Here is an 11,044-nt window from a genome sequence, read left to right on the forward strand (position 1 = left end):
CTCCCCAAGGTGATCCATCAGCCAGCTACCTGGTGGCAGGTTGATTCCACTGCCCTGCTTCCATTATGGAAGGGGCACCTTTTTGTTTGTGCTGTAGTACACACTTACTCTAAACATGGATTTACATGTTCCCTACACACAATGTTTCTGTTAAAATGATCACCCGTGGGCTTACAGAATACCTTATGCCTCACTGTAGTATCTATACAGCATTGCTTCTGATCAAGGAACTCCAAAGCAAATAAAGTGCAGCCACAGGCCCAGGCTCACAGAATTCTCTTGCCTTACCATTTCCCCCACCATCCTGAAGCAGCTGGTGTGAAGGTAGAATGGCCTTTTGAAGACTCAGTTGTAGCACCATCTATGTGGCAATCCATGCTCTGAATCAGGATCAGTGTCCAGTATGTGGTACTGGTTCTCCAGCAGGATTCACTGGTCCTGCAATCACTGGTCCAGGTTGAAAGTGGGAGAACTATTACCCTTAATGACCTGCTAGCAATGTTTTGTTGCCTGTTCCTGCAACCTTACTTTCTGCTGGCCTAGAGGTCTTAGTTCCAAATGGAAGAATGCTTTCAACCAGGAGGCACAACAATGATTCCAGTGAACTGAAAATTAAAATTATGATTATTAACTTGATTGTTGAGAGTGAGGAAAAAATGTCATTCTCAAACAATGCTGATGGTAGTTACATCATAAATTATTAGAAAAAATTGATTATTTCATATCTCTCAACATTTTAAACGTACATATAATTTGAACTTTCAATTCCATCCCTAAAATACTCTGAAATTTTTAAAGTGAATAAATAACCAAAAAGCATACATGTGACTAAGAGACTGTTTGAATACACTATGATTCATCAGTGCAACAGAATACTATGTAGCTGTTAAAGTAACGAGGTATATTCAAATGTAGCTCCTTTATATACACAGAGACACTGCATTAATATTTTCTAGTAGGGTTACTCAGAAACTTGTAATAGTGGTTGCCTCTGGGATGTGAGTTATAGAAGGTCTCACATCCACCGAGGTTCACTTTTCATCTTGGACCCTACCATTTTGTTTTGAAGTTTTACCATATACTGGTATATCTTTCACCTTTTCAAGGAAAAACACTCATTTCCAAAAGCAATTCTGCTACTGTGTGAAGATTCATGCAACTAACTATATGCTTATAGGCAAGAGTTTTTTCCTTTTATATCGAAGAAACCAATGCAAAACATGTTGCCTGAAGATGTTCACTTTTAAATTACTTAAATAGTAAAATATTTGAAAATCTAAAATTTTCACATATAAAATTATGGAAAATCAAAATTAATTGAATCATAATGTGGCAATTATTTTGCCATACCACCAGATAAGACAAACTAAAATTTAATTGCACAGTGAATTCTACAATGCCTGATATTTATGAATGTGGTCCCAAAATAAAAAGTAACAAAAGTTTGTAATAGTTGCAATATGATTGATTTCTCCTTTTAAATGCTTCTTTACAAATTTTCTGTTCTTTTAAAAGACATACTATTATGTAGTTGGGAATGGAGGAATTTAAAAAACTGTCAGGAAAGAAAAATTTTAATTATTTTTTGAGCATAAAGATCATTTTATATTGGTTCCTATTTAATAGCTTATATGTACATGTGTAGTATCTAAGGTGAAAGAGCTTTCTCTCCCCATTTTCCTCTCACACAAATGCAATGGTCCAGGACTTTACTACTTTAATCACAACTCTTTCTAAAGAGATATACTAATTTGATTACATTGCAATTATTCTCCACCCTGCACCCATCTCCCACCTTGTCTCTTTTATTCAGTTTTATGAAAAAAAAAAAATCCAGGAAAAAATCAAGATGATGCCCTACTCCAAAGGAAGAGGTAAGTTAATGGATGAAATTGAACCAAAGTGAAACTATAAAAGAAATACTTGACATCACAGACTATCATAAAAATTTAAGTGACACAGAACATATTAGGTGAATACTGTAACTATATTGCTTTTCAACCCCCATCTACTTATGCATGCCCTCATTGATTTATTCCAAGGTATTGGCTTTTATAAATAACTATATAATCCATTCTTTATTGAACAAGTGAGATTCCCTGAAATGACTTGATGTTTTATTCCTTCTATGGATGCAAAAAATAATCACTCAAACTAATTTATCTTTTAGTACAACAGATCTTTCTTTCATCTGCAAACCACAATTTCACTATAATAGAGCTTAGTGGATATCTGGGAGGATCTTTAATAAATTTTTGCAGAACTCAGCATTACAGAAATGTGTTCTTTTGTTTGTTTGTTTTTTAAAGATTTTATTGGGGAAGGGGAACAGGACTTTATTGGGGAACAGTGTGTACTTCCAGGCCTTTTTTCCAAGTCAAGCTGTTGTCCTTTCAGTCTTAGTTGTGAAGGACGCAGCTCAGCTCCAGGTCCAGTTGCGGTTGCTAGTTGCAGGGGGTGCAGCCCACCATCCCTCACTGGACTCGAGGAGTTGAACCGGCAACCTTATGGTTGAGAGCCCACTGGCCCATGTGGGAATCAAACCGGCAGCCTTCGGAGTTAGGAGCATGGAGCTCTAACCGCCTGAGCCACCGGGCCGTCCCCAAAATGTTTTAATATATTAAGGTAATTGGTGGATTTTTAAAATAAGAATAAAGGACGGATTCTGACCATTAATGGCAGATGTATCAGTAAAACTGGGAAGAAATTAGGTATTCCGTTTCCACTGACTGAATTAAGACATTGTCACAGATGATCTTAAGGCTTTGGTTAAATAAATGTACAACTTCCCTAGTGTTGAATCCAACTTAGCTTCTTGTTTGTTCAAAAACTAAACTCTGAAAAAAAACAAAACATCAAGAACATTCCTATGGTTGAACAAGCTGGTTTACTGCTCATTGCAGCAAAGAACACTCATCACAGGGAACCATGGGGATGTGTCAGCAAGGTGTTAGAAAAGATGTAGGCTTGGGTTTATTGATTTAGAGCAGGTTTAAGGAAGTGGGGCTTTGCTCTGGATTGGATATTGTCAGGAAATCAGGGGTAATTCTATGGCATATCGTCATAAATCTTTACTATAGGGAGGACAGACTAAAGCAAGATTAAAATTTTAATTGGTAAAGAAGAGCCGTCATTCATATTATCCAGGAGTGTTCTGACATTTTGTGGTGTGGACAATGTTCATGTTTTATCTATTTAGATACGATTACAGAGTGATCTTGTGATTGTCTTGTTCCATCAGGGTCACAGAGCTGATTTGTTGTTGTTCTGTGAAATCATTTATGATCAACAGGAAAACAACAAGATCTAGTGACAGTACCAGGCCAGCTCCAGCATGTCAGGTTCTGCTTTTTTCAAATGCATAAAGGGCATAAATCTTAAATGTAAAGCTTGATGTAATTTTAACTTTATTGAGGCATAACTTATATACAATAAATTGCACCAATTTTAAATGTACAGTTGAGTTTTGAAAAGTGATACCTAGGTAACTGCCATCACAAGATGCAGAACATTTCTATTGCTCAAGAAAGTTCCCTCATGGCCCTTTACAGATAACGTCTCCTTCCACACCCTGTCCCACCACTAATCTGCTTTCTGTCACTACCATGTCTCCCCAAAAATAAGACCTAGCCAGACCATCAGCTCTAAGGCATCTTCTGGAGCAAAAATTAATATAAGACCTGGTCTTATTTTAATATAAGACTGGTAATATAATAATATAATATAACATAAATTAGTATAATACCAGCTCTTATATACGACCAGGTCATATTAATTTTTGTTCCAAAAGATGCATTAGAGCTGATGGTCCAGCTAAGTCTTATTTTTGGGGAAACACGGTATAGTTTGCATTTTCTATAATTTCACAAAAAGGAATCATGCAGTATTTGCTCATTTGTATATGGTTTCTTTCACTTAGCATGTTTTGGATATATGTTTTTATTTCTTTTGGGTTAATTTCTAGGAGTGGAACTCCTCAGTTGGTTTGTAAGTTTATGTTTTACTTTATTAGAAATTGCTAAACTGTCTTCAAAAATGGTTATACCATTTTTACATTCCCACAAACAGTATTTGAGAGTTCCAGTTGCCCCATATCCTTACCAGTACTTGGTATTGTCAATGTTTTTAATTTTAGCTATTCTAATGTTAGAGTTGTGATATCTTACTGTGGATTTACTTTTCATTTCATGGTAACTAATGATGTTAAGCATCTTTTCACCTGTATATTGGTGATTCTTTTATCTTCTTTTTGAAGTATCTATTAAATAAGATGGAAGGTTTTTATTGCATGTCAGTACTTACCTCAAAAAAGTGAATAGGGCCCAGAGGCTAGGTTCTGAATATGTTGGTTATAGGAGAGAAATACTGGGCAACACTTGGATACAGAAGAGGTGGGAGTCTGAAGGACTGCACACTGGAATAATGAAATTATTATTTTAAAAATGCGGCTTGTAAGATAAGATTCCTAGACTGGAGAGGGGGACATCTCTCCTTCAGTTGAAATTTGGCCTTAAGACTCACTTCAATAGACAGCTACACAAAAAGTTAGGAAACTGATAAGAATCAATTAAAAAGAAACCTGAATTTGTAGAATTTGATGATCCCAGAAGAGGCACTTACTTCTAGGTACTAGTTTTCAAACCTTTCAAATATATCTTTATCAAATTCTCCTGGTCCTCCCACTTTAGATGAAATATAGGGAAAGAAGATAACCACCAAAATACCCTGGGAAATGTGGTTTGTAGCACAGCAAATAGGGAGCCTGGTTTAAATCTTAAATGGGCAATGGATAACAGGATGACCAGCTTTTTAGAGAGGCAAACTGTGGCACAGGCAATGAAACAAACAAAAAGCTCGAATAACAAATTACATATAATAAATAACTATATACATATGTATTGATATGAAAAAAAGATTTGAAATTAAACATTATTTTGTATTATTTACTTTTATGTTACATACAGGCTATCATTTAAAACAACAGGACTAGTTATCAGTAGTAATTAGTACTAATTATTAGAACTAATTACATAAAATATGTAAGAAAATATACCAGTATTTTTATAAAGTTCTTTCTGTTCGCTGATTCAGCAATTTATTTTGACTCTATTTGATATTTAAATTTTGTAGGCTGTATTGTATTCTTAAGATATATACATGTAAAACTTTTTAAAAGGAGAATGGAAATATAATAGGACCAATTAAACAGATATTAACTATGTATAATAAAAATTAACACTAAAATGTTTCTTCTATCCCTTGCTGCAGTCCCTTGCTGCAGTCGGATATTTTCACTTGTTTCTTTTTTTAAATTTTTTATTGGGGAACAGTGTGTTTCTCCAGGCCCCATCAGCTCCAAGTAGTTGTCCTTCAACCTAGTTGTGGAGGGCGCAGCTCAGCTCCAAGTCCAGTCGCCATTTTCAATCTTTAGTTGCAGGGGGCGCAGCCCACCATCCCATGCGAACCAGCAACCCTGTTGCTCAGAGTTCGAGCTCTAACCAACTGAGCCATCTGGCCGCCCCTTTACTCTTGTTTCTTCTTCCAATACTTCTTCTGAACTGCCTGCAGCCTTTAAAACATTTTTTTTCCCTGGTATATTGGTAAAATGGAATACAGGCAAACATAAAATTCACTTTGACTCACACAGCTCTGCTCTTATCGAGCCCACAATACACTAATTCTTGGTGTCAGCCCAACATGATGACATCCAGTTAAATATCCTCTTAATGAAAGCATCTGAGCATGGACTCTATAGGATTTTATTTACAGGTAACATGTTTTTAGACTTGTTAGTGATCACGAAGTTCCTGGAATGTCCTGCCTTCCAGAGTGTCTTTGTTTCCTTGAGGCCTTTGGACACCAGAGTCTAACAATATGATTTATGATAAGGTTTTTGGAACACACCAAGTCAGTTTCGGCCTCTGGAAGAACTACAGACTAAAGGTATGGGCTCTCACCTTCAGAAAGAGCTTCAGCCTTGTGGACAGAATGTGATTGAGCCCAAAAAAAACTCTGGGGACCAAAGCCTTCAGCAATCTTTCCTGTGCACATCATCACGTCATGACCAGGAAAAGGTAATGCCATCCATGACAGCACAGGGAGAGGATGACTGGAAACTCCACATTGAGATCCCTCCCACACTTTGCCCTATGTATCTCTTCCTTTAACTGATTCTAATTAGTATCTTTTTGTAGTCACACAACAGCCTAGCCAACTGTCCCCCCTTGTCTTTCCTTAAGGAAAGTGTCTGTAAGACTGTGCCTTTCTGGGACTCTGTTCCATCCTTGTGTTTACATCTTATGTCTCTCTGTCTGGTCCCCAAAAGATGGTTTGCAGCCAAAGACGGGTAAGATATCGCACGGGAGATACAACCTAAGCCAGGCGAAACCAAGTGGGGACCCCCAAGGAGCTGCCTTAGAAGAATATGGGAAGGAGCCTTGCCTCCCCTTCCCCCTGCTTGGCAAAAGCTGTTGCCGGCTCTGCCTTTTCTCTTGCAGCTGTTTGTGAGAGAAGTCATGAGGACAACAAAGATCAGTTCTCTCCACTTATCTCAACGGAGCTGTTACAATATGAGAGACTTGACCCTGAAAAGGTACATACCTTAGGTAAGACATCATGGGACCTTGTACTTTGGCTGTTTACAGGCAAAGGGTGATTGGAATAAACATTTTTCTGCTATGATGTATGAGTCTCACAGACCGTGTAAGAAACAATGTTACTTTCTTGTTTTTGTATACCTATCAATAAAAACCTTCAGTCGGCCTTATTCTGGGCTCCAGTCCTCTGAGACTGAGAGACCCCTGGCCTTCGGAGAGATTTAACTGCATTAAGTCTCTGTTTGTTTCTTTCTTAAAAACTTTACTCAAGCCGCCCCTTCTCACGTGTTGCGCTGGACACGACATCTGGCGCCCAACATGGGGCTGGAGAAGGGAAGGACGACTAAGAGTCGTAAGGACCTGCAGACATGGTGAAGGGACTCCAAGAATCCGCCGCGGCAGCTACCTGGGGTAAGGAGGTAGTCTATGGACTTGGAGAATTTAACCAGGGTGATGAAGGAATTCAAAAGAAACAACTAACACTTTCGTGTGAAAGAGTGTGATTGTGTGAGTGAATGCTTACAACTCCACCGTCCTTTAGGACTACGGAGTTTGCTTGGGCTCGTAACCGCGGTTCTGTAACGCGTCACACAGCATAACGGCGATTTGGCATCTCGCCAAACAGATTTGGGGGTTATACAACCACGCCTTAGCCAAGACATGTTCTAAGGTCTTGAGAGAGGCACGGCCGGCCGAGCATCAGAGTGGAATTGGAGTGAAAGTCCTTCTCTTTCCTTTCCTGCTTAATTACTAACATGGGTAATGCAGAAAGCAAGTACAGACCTTATATGTGCCTGCTTCAGCAGCTTCTTAAGAAGGGAAAGCACAAAATCTCAAAAAAAAAGATTAGAGGGAGCTCCTCAAAGTAATTGAGACTCATTGTTCCTGGTTTCCAAACTTTGGGACACTTGATATAGATAAGTGGGAAGAGGTAGGAAAAAGTCTCCGTGAAGTACATTCCAACGGAGTGTCTTTCCCCAGTTCAATCTGGGAAATGTTCCAACTAATCTGCTCAGTTTTGGAACCACTCCAAACAGACTAGAAAAAACACACACAGTAGTTTGTTTAAAAATAAGGCCCAAGAACTTTTATAGTTGTGAGAGATTTCAGTATGTTAATAAAAAGAATAAAACAAAACAAAAAAAATGAGATAGAGACTTAAAAAAGAGACTCTGAGTCCGACCAAAAAACAAAAAAAAAAGATTTAGACAAAAACAAAAAGATTAGGAGAGACCAAATCTCTACGTTAAATGATTTACAAAAATTGTTAGGAGATATTAATTGGCTTTGTCCCACTCTAGGAATCCCCACCTATGTGCTCAGTAATTTATTTGGTCTCTTATGGGGTCCTTCTCAATTAGATAGTCCCCATACCCTGACTCTTCAGGCCAACAAAGAGCTAGAATTAATTAAACAAAAAATTCAAAAGGCTCAGATTCAGTGCATAGATCTATCTCAACCTTTACAAATTTTAATTTTCCCCACTCCCCATTCACCTACAGCAGTGATAATTCAACAAAATGACTTGGTAGAGTGGCTTTTCTACCTAATAATTTTGTCAAATCACTCCCAACTTATTTGGAATTAATTTCAGAGCTTGTTTTACGAGCTCACACTAAAGTTCTTCATTTAAACGGCATTGAAGCTAACAAGACAGTAGTTCCGTTTAAAAAACAACAAATTACACACTTAAATACCCATTCTAAAATCTGGCAAATTGCTATTTGTGGATATTTTTGAATTACTGATAATCACTATCCAAAAAATAAATTGTTTCAATTCCTTCTAAAGACCAGTTGGATTCTCCCTAAGAGATTAAGTCCAGCTCCAATTTCAAAAGCTATAACAGTTTTTACTGATGGTTCTAGTAATGGCAGGGCAGCAATTGTAAGTGAAATAAATCAACAAGTCATTGAAACTAATTATACCTCTGCACAGAGAGCAGAGTTAGTTGCTGTGCTAACTGCCTTGCAAGATTATACTGAACCTTTAAATATTGTCTCTGATTCAGCTTATGTAGTTCACACAGTAAAAAATGTTGAGATGGTGTTACTGTCTAATAACTCAAACTCGTCTCTCCAGTTTCTTTTTAATCAGCTTCAACAGGTTGTTAAAAACCGACAACATCCATTTTTCATTACTCATATACGCGCCCACACCTCCCTACCAGGACCACTGACGCTTGGCAATGCTGTTGCTGATTCTTTAATTGCTGATGTTCTAGTTACTGAGGCAACTGAGTTTCGTTCTTTAACCCATACAAATGCTGCTGGGCTTCGGGCTCGTTTTCCTATTACTTATAAACAGGCCAGACACATAGTTCAAACTTGCCCAACTTGCCAAATCCTTAATGCTTCTCAAGAGTGCCCTGAAGGGGTTAATCCCTGAGGACTAGTTCCTAATGCTATTTGGCAAATGGATGTAACTCACGTCCCTTGTTTAGCTTTTGTTCATGTCACTGTCGAAACATCCTCTGGTTTTATCTCGGCCACCGCTCAAAGCGGAGAAAATGCTAGCCACTCTTGCAGACATTTACTTATCTGCTTCTCCATTATGGGCCTCCCTCAAGCCATTAAAACGGACAATGGTCCAGCTTACACTAGTAACAAGTTCACAAAATTTTGTGAACAGTGAAAAATTAATCATACCACAGGGATTCCTTATAATCCCCAAGGATAAGCTATTGTAAAACGTGCTAATTGTACCCTTAAAAAACAACTTCAAAAACAAAAGGGGGGATACAATCCTCCACAAGTACAACTGGCCAAAGCCATGTTTACTTTAAATTTTTTGAATTCTTCTGGCTCTAACAGTAATACAGAGCCACACCTTGGGCACACAGCTACAAAAAGACATTTTAATAATCTCCATAGTTCTAAGGCCTTAAAAGATATGCCCATTTGGTGGAAAGACATTCAGACTAATCGATGACATCTAAAAACTTTATTAACGTGGGAAAAAGGCTTTGCTTATATTTCTCCAGGTCCTGAAAAAAAAACCTTTGTAGATTCCTGGTCGGTGTGTCAAACCATACCATGAGTGACAGCCCACAGAAGAAAAGACATCTATAAATACCCATCTAAGCCCCTCGAGTGTGGGAGGGCTCTCCCACTGTTCATATTGTTCTTCAATTGCTTCATAAAATTCTACATAGAACTAAAAGATTCGTAGGATTGCTGATTACTGCTATTATGGGTATAATTGCTATAACCACTGTCGCTGCTGTTTCTGGTGTTGCTGTACATCAAACTGTTCAAACTACAGAATTTGTACAAAAATGACATGAAAATGCTAGTAAATCTTGGAATCAACAAATCAAAATAGATCAAAAAATTAATGTTAGATTAACAGATTTAGAAACCACTATTGTTTCTTGGTGATCAAGTAAAAAATCTTTGCACTATGATTACCTTAAAATGTGATTGGAATGTATCCACTTACTGTGTAACCCCATTTTCTTATAATCAAACTCGTACCCCTTGGTCTAAGGTGCGAGCCCATCTCCTGGGACATATGCCTAATCTCACTGTGGACATTATACAGTTACAACAAGAAGTTGATCAGATGTCCAGCGCCAAGCTTCAGCTCCTCCCTGGAGAAGAGACAACTTCTGAGGCTGCAAAAGGACTTTCCAATTTAAACCCTGTTAAATGGATAAAGACTCTGGGTGGAGGGTTTGCTGGGGCTATTGCTATTCTTATTATTCTTTGTTCATTTTGTGTAGTCTTCAGATGTGGACAAATAGCCCCTGGACGGGCTATAAATGAAAAACCTGCACGGTCTGTGTCTCTCATACTTCAAAAACAAAAAAGGGGGAGATGTAGTCACACAACAGCCTAGCCAACTGTCCCCCCGTGTCACTCCTTAAGGAAAGAAGTGTCTGTAAGACTGTGCCTTTCTGGGACTCTGTTCCATCCTTGTGTTTACACCTTATGTCTCTCTGTCTGGTCCCCAAAAGATGGTTTGCAGTCAAAGATGGGTAAGATATCGCACGGGAGATACAACCTAAGCCAGGCGAAACCAAGTGGGGACCCCCAGTGAGCTGCCTTAGAAGAATATGGGAAGGAGCCTTGCCTCCCCTTCTGCCTGCCTGGGAAAAGCTGTTGCCGGCTCTGGCTTTTCCCTTGCACCTGTTTGTGAGAGAAGTCATGAAGACAACAAAGATCAGTTCTCTCCACTTATCTCAACGGAGCTGTTACAGTATGAGAGACTTGACCATGAAAAGGTACATACCTTAGGTAAGACATCATGGGACCTTGTACTTCAGCTCTTTACAGACAAAGGGTGATTGGAATAAACATCTTTCTGCTATGATGTTGAGTCTCACAGACCGTGTAAGAAACAATGTTACTTTCCTGTTTTTGTATACCTATCAATAAAAACCTTCAGTCGGCCTTATTCTGGGCTCCAGTCCTCTGAGAATGAGAGACTCCTGGCCTTCGGAGAGA

The sequence above is a fragment of the Rhinolophus sinicus genome, chromosome 8 (assembly GCF_057876585.1).
Source record: "Rhinolophus sinicus isolate RSI-liver-muscle chromosome 8, RSI-T2T, whole genome shotgun sequence".
NCBI classification, from domain to species: Eukaryota; Metazoa; Chordata; class Mammalia; order Chiroptera; family Rhinolophidae; genus Rhinolophus; species Rhinolophus sinicus.